Genomic DNA, 13,848 nt, shown 5'->3' with positions numbered 1-13,848 from the left:
TTCCCCAATCAGGCAGAAAAATGCAGAATAACAAAACATTTGGGGTTTGTTTGGTTTGGGTTTTTTTTCCCAGGGGTGTTGGTTTCTGATTTTTTTTGGGCTTGGTGTTTTTGTTTGTTTGTGTTTTGTTTGTTTTTGTGGGGTTTTGTTTTGATTTTTTGAGATTCATCCAACTCTGAGACATGCAAAAGTAATTTCTGTAATATTTTAGGGAATTCCTCTCTAGCAGAATAGGAAAATTAAAAAGCAGATGATGAACACACAGTAGAAATGACCTTTGGTACAGCACACCAGCTGAGTAACGGCATGTCCCAGTGGCACAGGTCATTAATTAATTTAAATCTTTAAAGTATAAGATCTGGTTCTCTGTGCAATAGTACATTTTTAGACAGATTTGATGAGGCCAGACTGGAAAATGCACACAAGACAGAATGGAATACCCATGTCATTAGATCTTGGTGGAAACTGGAACCACACTGGGGGGGGGGGGAGGGAGGGAGAAGAAACAATATCCAAAACTCCCCCACAAACAGCTCTTGAAATGCTAAAAGAAAAGGGAAAGGTCAGAGGGATCAATTCTCTGCCATCACTGTGTGAAGTAACAGTCACATCTGAAAGACACTAAATATGAAACGTGAAGAAAACATTTTGAGCCCCCCAACTTATCTCACACGCAAATTTTGCTTCTTTTCATCTGTGTTTGAAAGTCAAGCACAACAGAAAACGCATTAAGATGCATGTGATATCTTTGACAGATACTCTGTGCATCTCTTCATGTTACCCATTAAATACAGCTAGCTCCCTCAGCAATAGCAAATGAGATGGGTCTGTGAGGATGCAAGTTCATCCAATTACAACAGAAACTGTGTTACAATAGCCATAATAATTACATAAGAAATACCCATTTTCCTCCAAGGAGTGCTTTTGAATACAATAAAATCATAAGCAAGAAACAATTTCCTGCAAGAGATAACAGAGAAGCATAAATGAAGCAAAAAGAGCTCACTGGACAGAGGACGGACTTGTTGCTGAGCGCTCGGGATCAAACATTCATTTAACAATTATATGAGAACCCAAATGCATAGCATCTCCATAATAAATGCATATGCATCATATTGAGAAGGAAAGTTCCTCTAGTCCTGCAACCTATGTCCTTTAACTGCCTTGAATTATTGTAACTAATGAAATATTTTGCTGAAGTTTGTCTTGCTATTTGAAACAGACAATGCCTGCTGTACCTTTAAGAATTTAAATCTCATATAATAGCCTTAGAGAATGCTGTTTTAAATATGAATGACTAAGATCTTAGTTGCACAATAACCATGCATATTATTTATAAATACCTCATGTGTATTAATAACGTTTGTAAACTCATGCACACTAGATATTAATAAGTGACCCAGAAACCTCTCTTTAAGTAATTAATTCAAATTATCTTCCATGATATTAGTATAAACCCAGGTGGTTATTCGAGATGGAAACAACAACTTGAAAGCTTTAAGGCAGAAGAATTTAAAAAGCCTTAAGACTGGGATCACCCCTTTAAACACATGGTACAAAAAATTGTGGCAGTAGGAATCTGCCCAGAGCAGTGGTTTGGTCATGGTAGGTGAGAGGGGGCTGAAGCAAAAGGGAGCTTTCAGGCAAAACCCAACTGATTGCAACATATTTTGCTCCTGCAGGTTTAGGATTGAATTCACACTGTCAAGAAAACAGAGGTTATAATTAAACTGCAAATAAGGGAATAATAAAAGCCTACTGGACACTGAATAAATAGTAAGACTCAGCTGGTAATGATTCCGAAATTAGCACACAGAGAGGTGTTCCCACAAAGCCATCGTCATATTGGTGACATTTCAAATAAGCTTCTCTAATTTATATGATTTGAAATCAAGCAATGAATATATCATAAATTGTTAGGCATTATTAATGGCCCTTATTTAATTCAGATACATTCACCCTAAACACCACATTACTAGGGCAATGCTTAATTAAGCATTAGTTTTCATTCTGTCAGAACACAAGCAGCAATAAATTGCTTGTATGCAAAGCAGACAATGAGATATTTAAGCAGCATACAATAAAGGCAATTTACAGCATGTTTAGTTAGGACTCAGGACAATGATCCTGTTCTCCAACAGATATGAGCTGATGCCTATTGCTACAATGCTATAGCAAGAAACCTGTGTAACATATCACAGGTGGTATTATTCATTAAAAAACCCAAACCCACCAACCAACCAACCATAAAATAAAAAGCAAAGAAGTCACACACAATGTTCAAAATGTCATCCCAAGCACATCGCAAAGCACACTCACACTACTTAGCAATAACTAGTGGTTCCTTTTGAAATTCCCTTCCTATTTAAAGCCTTCATTCTGTATGGGGTTCCTTGCATTTCATATTGCAGTTTCAGTATACAGCATAGATACTGTTTCCTCTTAGTTTGACGTATCAGCCAGCCAGATTCGCTGAAACTATGGAGGGATGAGGTGTTTTCACACCAAACAGCTTGATAAAACATCTCAATCACAGCTACGGCTCTTGGCAGTTTCACACACAGGAAAATCCCTGCTGCTCCCAATGCTGGATGTAGGTGAAGTTGTGCAAGTGCTACTTTCTTTTCAGCTCTGTTTATCTTCAGCTCTTTCTGTACTGAAAGTCAATTCATAGCAGTCTGATCTTCTGAGACAAACAAGCTACAACTGGCTTTGTTACTCTGAGAGAAAGTCAAGTGAATTTTTAACAAATTTGTGTATCTGTGTATTTTTAAACACAGATCTTGGAAGAAGTAGGAGGGGTAGTGATTTTGGAAGAAAGAAATTATTGAGGTCTAAAAATAGAATTGAACTTTTAACACCACCAGCAGTTCTGAGATTTTTATGTTCATGGTTTTACTTTCTGCATTACAGTTTCTTCTTTGGCAAAGAAACTTGCACAGAAATCTGAAGAGAAAAAATATTAAACAATACTTTTCGTTCAGACACAGAGTCACCATTTTGAGCGGGCTACAAACTTTCTCAAAGGCACAGTTAATTCATTTACTGTGAGGTTCATGCTTACAAAAGCAAGCCTATGGGCTTCTAATGGATTGCTCTTACAAAACAAGGCTGCAGAATAAGAACATAACAGAAGAAAACTGTTTAGGGTATAAAATGTCACATTTAGGAGACTATTACTCTTCATTCTTCCAGCACCTTCTTGATAACTGAACACCCTGCAGGTCTAACCAAACAGTGCATTTTCTTGATTACTAAAACACAGATAAAGTTTCTTAGTCTAATTCATTCTATTGTCCCGTGAAAAGCCACGTCCAAAGCTGTTCCTACTTTGCAAGGAGTAGGGGTTTAGGTTAAAGCACAACGGGCCGAGTGGTGACAGGCAGAACTATAGGCAGGCATTTACATCCTCTCCTTCCCAGATGTGGAACACACTGCAGTATTGCTACCAGGACAGTAAACGCCTTGTGCTGAAGTATAAACCGAAAGTGAAGTGATTATTTTACAACTCTTTGAAATCTACCTTGAAGGGTCTGAAAAGGGTGGATGAGGTCAGCAGCTAATCAATTTTGTGGAAGACATTTGCCAGGGCAAAACCATCATCTGATAAATGCCATTTGACAGTTTAAATTGCACTCAAAGCTATTCTTGCAAGGGAAATAAAAGGTTAAGCTAAGTTCTGCTGCAGAGAAATAAATCAGTTCAGCAAAATACTCCTTAATTTGTTTTAAATGAGGTTTTCATCATTTCAATCACACAAAAATTCATCTCTTTCCCCTCCCTTCCTCCCCACCCCTCAGGTAAAAAATATCTACCCAGACTATTTATTTATTAACTCTACAATGTGCTAGGAGTTTAAAAGGCATAAGAGATTTCTATATAAGTAATTTCCAGTTACCTATTAAAAAAATAAGTCTTGAAATTAAAACAATTATATGACTAAGAAAAAAAGAGGGCAAAGCATTTAACTTTCCCTGAGTCTTCAGGATCATTTCAATCTAAGATGCATGAAGAGGGGGGAAAAAAAAAAAAAGATCAAACCCACTAAAAGCCCACTTAGCTGCCAGAGTAATAAGCATTGGAAGTTTTATGTCCCAAAATATCTACCAGTAATTACCAGAGCAGTTTCATGTTTTTACAGTTCAGGTGATGCCTGTCATTAGATTTTTAGCTTTCAATGAAATTTAATAACCTAATACTAGAAAAGTAGGTCCAACCAAACCAAATGTATTTCAAACTGCCCAAAAGTATACTTTTCTCAAACTACTAACCACAGAATATCTGAAACACTCTGCACAAGTATTGGATATACTTCATAGATTTAGAAATTTTGAGAAATGAACACATCAATTGCAGCTTTTATTTTTTATCAAAAAAGGAGCAAGACTTTTCTGGAGTCTTATGGTCTGCCTTGGCATTAAAAAACCCAAATCAAAATAAAAAAATTCACAGCAAACTCCAGATACTTTTGTGAGACTTCTTAGCTGCTGTTTTCCACAGTAAAAGGATATGTTTGGGCAGCAAAGATCTGTAGTACATGCACCCATGTGGAAAACAGGATATTGTGACATACTCAAGAAAGCTCTGAACAGGATATTGTGACATACCAAATACAGTCGCAAAACAGAGGGAAAAAAAGTGGTTTTCAAAGAGCATTCAGTTTTGTTTGTTGGTGGTGTGTGTTTTTTTTTGTTTTTGTTTTTTTTTTTTAAATTTGGAATATCAGGGTCCAAAATCCAAGCAAAGGGTTTTATAGATTGGTTATCAGTCCTGTTCAGACAGTTTGGAGTGACAGGGTTTAAAAAACCTGAAACAAAAGCACCAAAAGTCACATTCCCTTCACAAATGTTTGGATGCAAGTGTTTAAGTCCCTTGGACATTTGCACAGTCTAGAATATCCAGAACAGCTGCTGCATACAGTCAGATAGGCATAAAGTCACATTTCTATGGATTTGGTTAAACTTCCTGTGAATCTGCTTACACCTTTCAATGAGTGCAAAAATTAACACTTAATAATGTGCCAAATATTCAAAGGCCAAAAATAAATTAAGCAGCTAAGATATAATGTCTGCCATGATAATCCCTTGTTCTCCTGAAAAGATAGGTCAAACACCATAGTAAGCACAAATATATTAGTGCACATTTATGAAATTAAAAATAGAATAATAGAAATGTGAATTATTTGTAGTGGAGATTTTTGACATGTTAAACACTTTTAGTACCAAATAGCACAGAAAAATAAAGTATAGTCTCAGTTCAAAAGGAAATTTTAAAGCAAGGGAAATCCTTCAGATTTGGAAGAGTTGTGATGCAGGCAATACTTGAGCTCATCTTTATTTGCTAATGCAATGGTTAAGAAGAAGACAAGGCGCACAAGCTCAGTCAACAATTTGCAAGCCATTAGTTATTGGGCTTGCCAAAAAACTGATAAAAGAACATTTATTTTTTGAGCAGAAATACCTTCTTGAAACTTCAATTTGTGCTGGGAAGTTGCTGGACTTTGACACAATCTTTCATAGCAATAGGCATCTTCAATTACTGCTTGAAATACTGACTTAAAATACACACACTTGTCACAAGTCCCAATAGCCATCTGGACTAGAATTTTCTAATTAGAGAACAAAATGCTTATCTGGCAATAGATAAACTTTTAGTTCACTGGGCTTTGTCCTGAAAGCTTCACAAGAGAAAGACTAAAGAGAGAAAGATGCTAGAACACATCAGGTATTTTTTATTACACAAGGAAAGGTTTAATGAAGATAAGTTCAATTCTGTACACAAAGCAATACACAACTCACAGATAAATGTTCTGCTGATTTTCTGAATTATCTATTTATTGTGGATTTTGGAAGAAGAGCTCAACAAGGAAGAATGAAATGAAATAAAATTACACTTATGTTCTGTGAATCACGTTACTCAGATTTGGAGAAAAACCAAACCCAACAACCAACCAGAAAACAAATATAAAGAAGTAAATAACAGCCTTAAGATCATATTTTTCAAGTATAACATTTCTGAGCAGGAAAGATTAGTCCACGCAGTTAAACATAAAATTCCAGTAAGCAGTTGAACAAATATGGAGATGCTGTAGTCTTACCTGAATACTATAACTGTAAGATGAAAATCCATTGAAAAAAAAATTCTCTTCAAAGAAAGACAAAGTATAATTGGAAAAGAAACTGAAGGAACCATTTTGCATATAACACTCAGTTTCTTAATAAAGAGAAAGATTTTAAGAGCAACCTGGGTAAGAACAACAAACTAGGATGGCTGCAGAACAAATGTCATAAAGCAACAATTTAAGGCATCAGATGTGCTTCTTTTTCAGATGTAATAACAAATGTAGAAAAGCCAAATTTTTTGGCTATTTTTACAGCAGTATAATGAAGGTAATTAATTTCACATTATTATGAGTATTACTAGTAATAGTAGTAGTAGCACTAAAGAAGAAAGACCAACTTGTGAACAGGCTTTAATGTGCTGTTATGCATTTCAACCTCACAAGTACGTTATTATTAAGGAAACTGCTGACTTGTGAAAAGATGACATTAAAACATGATTCCTTCTGGTAATTTCTGACTACGCATTAGGTGAAGGTTAAAGATGTGAGGCAAATTTTCTGAAACAGTTGCAATGCCATTTGCATTATATAAATCCAATTTTAAAAGTTAATTAACTGACCAACAGTGACACCAGAAGCAAGTACACAAAGGTCATACTACACATATTTGCCCATTCCATAAAGTAGTGCAGCAGTTCTTGGCAACATGGACCAACAGGGTAACTGGAGAGCACAAGAGACAGAACTTGCTCTGACAGCAAGTGTTGGCCTGCAGCTAAAACCCTTTTTTTTTTAGCCTCAACCTCTATCATCCAGGAGAAGCAATAACTTTCTCTGCAGCACTATGCAGCACCAGAAGTCCAAATGGGTAAGAATTGCATTTCCTCAATTCAGAGAAATCCCTCCATTCACCTCCCTGATGCATCTTGGTTTCAATCATATTCCTCTTCCATTTACCACACCACTTTTTACTTCCAAGTAATGTAATGTCTGAGGTCAGGCTAACAGGTCTGTAGGCACCTGTGAGGGTTACCAGCCTTCCAGGTTTTATCAGGATGCCAACTGGACAGTTTTTGCTGCACGAAGCACCGTATGGGCTCTGTTTATGAAAATGGTGTCAGAGTAGAAGCAGAAGCTGTTGCTGGTCAGGACACTGTGACAGCTCCTAGGAGGGGACATGAAAGGCCTGAAGTCCCAAGGAAACCAAAAAGTGTCTGAGCTGGGTAGCAAGCTAAGGACAGACATCTGGGTTTGTTTAGGGTTTATTTTAGCACTTTCCTGTCCATGTCCTGGTCACTGAGTCAGGAATCCTTACTTGTTCTCATATGTATAGTTTCTAAACAAGCATTAATCAGCTCTTCTCATATACATTAAAATACACATTAATTCAGATATATACTCTGCATATTCTGGCTACTAAAGTAATGAGTTTATGTGCCAGTTGTTCAGTGTTTGGGAAAGAAGAGTATCCTGGTGTGGTTATAACAAGCCAGGTTTTTTTTCTGCTCTGGATATCCTCTCTTCTCACAGAATCCTAATTTATTTTGGCAGTAATGCTATATACAAAATTTCATGAATTTATTATCATTACTTATGAGATATTAACTGCCCAGATATAACAACTGCAATGTTCATTTTGCTGCAGGCCAAGTACTTAAATTACTGCACTGTATTTTATGACCACAGAGAGCCTACCCAGCCCAGCATAAGAAGTGAGGAGTAAGGGGTGGGTGCAGTGGAGCAGCCAGGAGCTCACTGGTTCTGAAGTCCCACCACACTCCTAGTCCGATTAAACTGGGAGTTGAAATGATTATACAACTCAAGGTAAGTATCTTTTTTTATCCCTGGATGCCAAATAAAATATAATTTGTTAAAAGCAATATAATGTAATTGCACAACCTTTTCCCTCAGTTTACAGGTCAGAACTTTGCTACCAGAGGATTTCATGAGCTTAGGGGGACAATAGGACACATTCAATAGGCAAGATGACATAAATCCGCTTTCTATTTTTATTTCTTATAGCCCAAAAATAAAAAGCAACTCTAGTGGTTTTAATGCTGTTAATCTGAACATGCACTGGTGTCACAGTGCCTCTGAAAGGAGATCAAACACAAATTGCCAAACTTCGTCATTCAGTAAGCACAGCGACAACAAAACATTGCCTTTACTGTGTAGATAAAGACAAAACCAAACTGCAATGATAAGAAGTTTTCTGTAGCAGCTTTTACTATGCTACATATGGTAACACTGCTCCAAAATCCAGTCAAAAAGCATTTCCCATGATGAGGTAGTTGGTGCCAGTATTTTATCAGCTGCCACTCATTTCCTCTCCTGGACTCGGGAATCACATTTCCAAGACTCAGAGAGCAGAAGCAGCCCACAGAAACTCTCATCACTGATATCTGACTCGGGTTATGTACTGCTGACAAACAGTATGAGGAAGAAAACCTAGCTTTTTGATTACTTACATACTTGAAACCCAAATTAAAAACACTTAATAGATTTAATTTATCCCTTAGGATATGAATTTCATATATATACATACATATTTTACATATACACATAAATAATTTAATAAAAAAACCCCTGAGCTACCAACACACATTTTCAACTATTAATGCTAATCTGAACACAAGGAATTCTCCAATGCAAATTTAAAAAAAAAAAAAAAAATAAAAATTAAGAGTTCTGAATAATGCACCCACAGTGAGCATAACATTGCATTTTTGAAGAGCTGAAGTCACGTGGTATCAAGCCAAGCAATATTTTTGGGACCAGAGGCAGGAGCAGGCTGCCTGCACAGTACAAGGACCAGTTAACTCGACTCACAGCTGCTTTGCATCACTGCACCAGCACAGGCGATCTGGAATGTGCACCCTCATGCCCTCCACATTCCTCTGTGCACACATACTCATTTTTTCATTTTTCAGTCTTTCTAAGAAATATTTTCCGAAAAACAGTGTTAAAAAGGAAATACTACCCTTAGTTTTCATTTGAATATGAAGAATTGAAAAACATTTTAATTTTTTTTTTTTTTTTTAAGAGCAACCCGCAGTAAAAGCTACTGCAATTTTTCTACAGGAATCTGAGACCACAATCTGCTGTACTTTGTAAAACACATCATAAGATGAGAAGGAACAGTAAACTGCACTAATGACAAGACAGCCACTGATTCCTACTATTAGTTAATTTCTACAGCAGCAGAAAGGTGGAGTGGCTGCAGGGTCAGGTGTGAGGTGGTGGCCCTCCAAGCCACCAGGAGTCAGAGGGAAGTTCACATGCTTAAGTTAAGGATTGTGCTTGTTGCTTCTAATCCATCAGGAAACATACAAAATCCAGGATGGATTTAAAAGTATCTACTTCAAGCTTGTAAGCTCAGGTTTTTTTTTCTTGTACTTGATCCCCCTTCGCCCCCCTTATTCATAAAAGCATTTATGATTTTGTAAAAATTTGACTGAAAATGCACAGTTAGTACTGGGGTATTTCCCAGGAAATCCAGAAGAGATACCTCTACCTAGTTACAAGAAAGGACTTAGGAGGAAAACAGGTTCAATGAGCCACAGGTGCTTTCAGAAAACACACAGAGGCCCATGCTTCCAACAAGGCAGTGTTGACATCATCACCCCCAGAAGCAACACTTCTATCTTCCCCATTTTTGCCTGATTTGGCACCAAAATTTTTCCTCTTCTGACCTACATGGGTGCGTAGTTGGTTGTGTGACAAGCCAGAGCTAAAACCCAAACTAAACCTGCCAAAAAAAGGATTTTTGCTTATTTGGATGACTTGCCAAACCTGCTCATGGCAAGGTGGCAGGGGAGTGAAGGCAGCAGAGAAGTGTTACCTTCTGCAACTCCTTAAGTGTTTGGACTATGAGCTAAAGCCCCTCAAATGGGGAGTGCTGCCTGCAGTCTTAGATGTGATTATTACAAAGTGAATAAAAATTCATCCAAAATAGTTATTTTGAAATTTAAAAGAAGTTATAACTTCAATGCTTTTAAAACATCACAAAATGAGAAATAACAGTAATCAGCACTAATGACCAAACTTCCTGCACACAAACCAATTTTGACATTTCTTTTTGCTGCCAACATTTAAGTACTTTAAAAAACCCCAGAGTTTACTGAACTGCAAAACCAGCTTTGGGTAAACAATTTGTTTTTCAGGTGCAGGGAGAATATTTTCTTCATTTCAGCTAACAGAGTTGAACAGATAGGCCATTCGGAGTTGAGAAACCTATCAGGAGTCAAAAAAGCAAAAAATACTTCTTTTCCTTTTCTGGCTTTCTAATTAGAAAATGTTATGGAAGATGAGATCTACTTTGGAAATTTGAAGGCATGTTTGTGAGTTGAACTGATTATAGTCTTCAGATAATATTTCCTTTGTTTTAAAAAAATATTACGATGTCAAGTATATGTGACTTGGTTTGATTAACTTATTTTCCACTTACTTTCCACTTTGTGTATCCAGGATATTTAAGGTTGCTTTATTTAACTTGGGAAAAAGAATGCTGGTTTAGTGCATTGCTTCGCAATTTATCAGATGGAGCTTGACAAAGAGGATTTAAAAAAGGATCTCTGTTAAAAAACAAATCCTTGCCTGCCAGCCCACTGTCAAGAATCTTCAGAGACGGGTATACAGTGGACCTTCCTACTTAAACACAGTACTGACTTCATTAAATGCAAAGTAGAATTAAAATCAGATACATATTAACAAAAATCAGTTGCTTATCAATTTAAGCTTCATTTAAATTTAAACTTCTGTTTAAAATTCACTACAGTCTTCTGCCTCAGCTCTATAGTTCACTTACAGAGAGCCTTGTCTGACATGTTTTTTATTATCTCACGCTACCTTTTGGAACCTGAATGGATGAGATTTCTCTAATTTCCAAGCAAACAATTTTATTTTTTCACAGCAAGGATACCTACAATTGCTAAGCTGTGATCAAGAAAATGGAATAATCCCCAATGTTTGGTTACGAACTGCCATGCCTAAGCATCAACAAGACTGAAGAAGTACACGTTACTTAAAAGAAAAGCATTAGATTTCTTTTTGCCTTAAAATATTTTCTTCTTTAATTCAAGTCTGTATGACAGGTTTTCAGTATTTATACATCTTTCCCAGATAAATTTACTGTCTCAGTATAAAAGAAAACTCATAACAAATTTTATATATTTATCAAATACAAACCAGAAGTATCCTATCTTGGACATACAGCTATAAGAAAAAAATACATTTACTGCAGTGACTCAAAGTACAAAATGAAAAAGTCAAGACTAGATTTGTAGAACTTCAAAGTTTGAAGCAACAAACAAATAGTGAAGCACACTATCTCTGCCTACAATTACAGCTGCAGTTATGTATGATCATCAATAAACTTTATCAGCCAAACAACTTTCGAATTCAAGTAGCAGTGCAACCAAAAGCTGTGCTAAACTTTTCAGCTAGAAAGATTATCTTTCCAGTTCTCATCTCTGTTTTCCTTACACTGAAGACATCTTTGCAGGCTTCAAACACAGGAAGGCTGCCAGCACTGCAAGGACGTCTTCTCGTTTTCAGGCTTTCTGTATTGTCTCCCTCCCAGTTCTACTGTCTAGTAATAGATAAGCTCAGAAGGCAAGACACATCAACTAAAGCCAATTTTGAGGAGAGCTGCACTTGGCAGAATACAAGAATGCATTGTTTTTCTGGGGTCATAATCCAGGGGAAAAAAAAAAAAAAGAAAAAGAGAGAGGTAAAAAGAAATGTTTCGGACCACAGTGTGTAAACTCAATGGGATAAAGATGACTCATACAGCCCTGGCTGGTTCAAGTGACCTCAAATACTAACACAGATACCATCAAAGAAAACACTAAATAAATACACATTCTAAAATAACATACCATCTATCTGCCAGTGCTAAGAATAGCCTCGTACTAATCTCTTAAAATACTGAATGATGGATAAACAGATGCTGTCACACTGTGATCTCTCCAACTGTAGCAGTGATTGTGCTTCCCAGACACAGGACTAAAAGATCTAGAAGCAAGAATAAGTATTTTGTTCCATATTTGTTCCACTGCCTAAGAGGAAAGGTCCTCCATCTCCTCCAACACAAGGGCCCCTGAGCATCACCTGCTGTGCAAATAGGCTCTAGAGGGACCAATATATAGCAATTCACAAAGAATTGAGATAATTTATCCCTCTCTGTAGAAGGAGAGGTTTTGTTTCTCAGTGACTCCTTAATAAAAAAAAAATGTCAAAGAGAATATGACTAGTTCTGATGAATCCCACAAAGCAGCCAAATTTCCTCAACAGTAAGGTGGAATTAAGGACTGGTACCAGCCAGGAAGGCATTTGAGTTACTTCTTTTGAGGTTTTAGTACACATGAAAATTGTATATAAAGAATACTGTATTCTCATATTATTTTACGTTGGTTTACCATCTGAAAGTTATTAGTTCTATTCAGGTTGTAATAGGAGTTAGAGCTAGCTCTGCACTTGATAGCGTCACCAGTAAACCACAAAACTCTAATTTATGCCAACAAAAAGTTACACTTCTGCCATTGTAGCTTATATTATCTCATAAGAGCCAGAGACATTGGTACAAGCCAATTTGGAAGGAGTAGTTTCACAAGCTAATTAAAAATACAGAACAGATCTTGTCTATCAGCTCTGCTTGTGCACCTGGGTCTTCTGTACCCAGCCTTCCATGGATTTTTGGCTGCCCACTTTAGAGTACTCCTCGCCTGAATTGCAGGAACATCCAAGTGAAACAGCTCCCACTGACCTGTGTTCAATTATGGAAAGCCTATGCCTCCAAGAAGTAGCTAGATGACGTTTCTGACTGAGGTTTGAACATGAAGAAAAACCTTACCAGCAAAGATTTATTTAACTCATTTTTCAAACTGAAGTAGCAATAATTGTCATTGAGATCTAAGTTCTAGTCAAAATAAAAACCCACAACAGATATAAATAAGCTAGCATTAAATGATGAATTTACTGTTGACTGCTGGTATTGTACAAGACATGTTTTTCTATAAAATATATGGCTCTTACACCCCAAGAAAGTAATTAAAGGTCAGCGACACAAAACAGGAACAACTTTAACTTTAGAAAGTACAAATTTTGCTATTTAAAGAATCTCCTGATAGAGCAAATGCTGGAGAGAGTGTTATGAAAATAACTATTGTCCAACTTCCCTTTCAGGACCTCTAACCCACAAACTGTCATCAGCTTTAAGTTTTCTTTGTTTTCGAAAACAAGGAACAATTTTTTAAAACTAGTATCACTGCAATAACCTCTCTTTCAGCTCCTGAGACCATCTCAGCACACCAGACGTTTCAGCTCTGTTTTAATGAGTGCCCTGAAGAAAGCAAGAAGTCCAGCCCATGAGGAAGACTTAAAGCTCCACTCAGAGAGAAGAAATGCATTTGCATTAAAATTATTGAAATGCTTATGTAGCTCTTTAATGGTATCTATCCCATTTTCATACAGTTGATCATTTTAATATTTTTTTGTAGCAGATTCTTTGAAAGGAGGGTGCTTAAAGCAAAAATGTTTCTGAGCTCACAAATTACTGCCTTTGTTGTTTTATAGAACCTTGGGACAAATATAAGTTTAATTATCCTTAAAGCATGCACTTTGTTGGTGCAATAAAGAGGAAAATAATATTTAAAACATTAAGTAGATTGTTTCAACAAAGAAAATTATGTAACTTGCTTTTTACCTTACTAAGAGTTACAGATTGCCTTCTTTCCTTATGTTACTAATGTATCTGAATAACAGGCTGAATTTGGCCACAAAGTGCT

General features: G+C 36.6%; 1 protein-coding gene across 4 annotated transcripts in view; it reads right to left on the bottom strand.

Moving 5' to 3' along the window:
• The window catches only part of PIP4K2A (phosphatidylinositol-5-phosphate 4-kinase type 2 alpha), a 102,870-nt gene that overhangs the window by 52,223 nt on the left and 36,799 nt on the right, over positions 1-13,848 (bottom strand). The window contains exon 1 of one of the 4 annotated variants that reach the window (XM_027887611.1): positions 8,891-8,954. The exons of the other annotated variants lie outside the window; for them this stretch is intronic. The gene's annotated coding sequence lies outside the window, so the exon portion shown is untranslated. Of the gene's footprint in view, positions 1-8,890; positions 8,955-13,848 lie in introns of those variants that run through there. 4 annotated transcript variants of the gene reach the window in all.

Source organism: Empidonax traillii, unplaced genomic scaffold (genome assembly GCF_003031625.1).
Source record: "Empidonax traillii isolate 1590-97213 ecotype Southwest subspecies unplaced genomic scaffold, ASM303162v1 scaffold217:size1918799, whole genome shotgun sequence".
Classification (NCBI taxonomy): Eukaryota; Metazoa; Chordata; class Aves; order Passeriformes; family Tyrannidae; genus Empidonax; species Empidonax traillii.
Note: the sequence above shows the minus strand (reverse complement) of the source record. Positions and strands in the feature narration are given on the sequence as shown.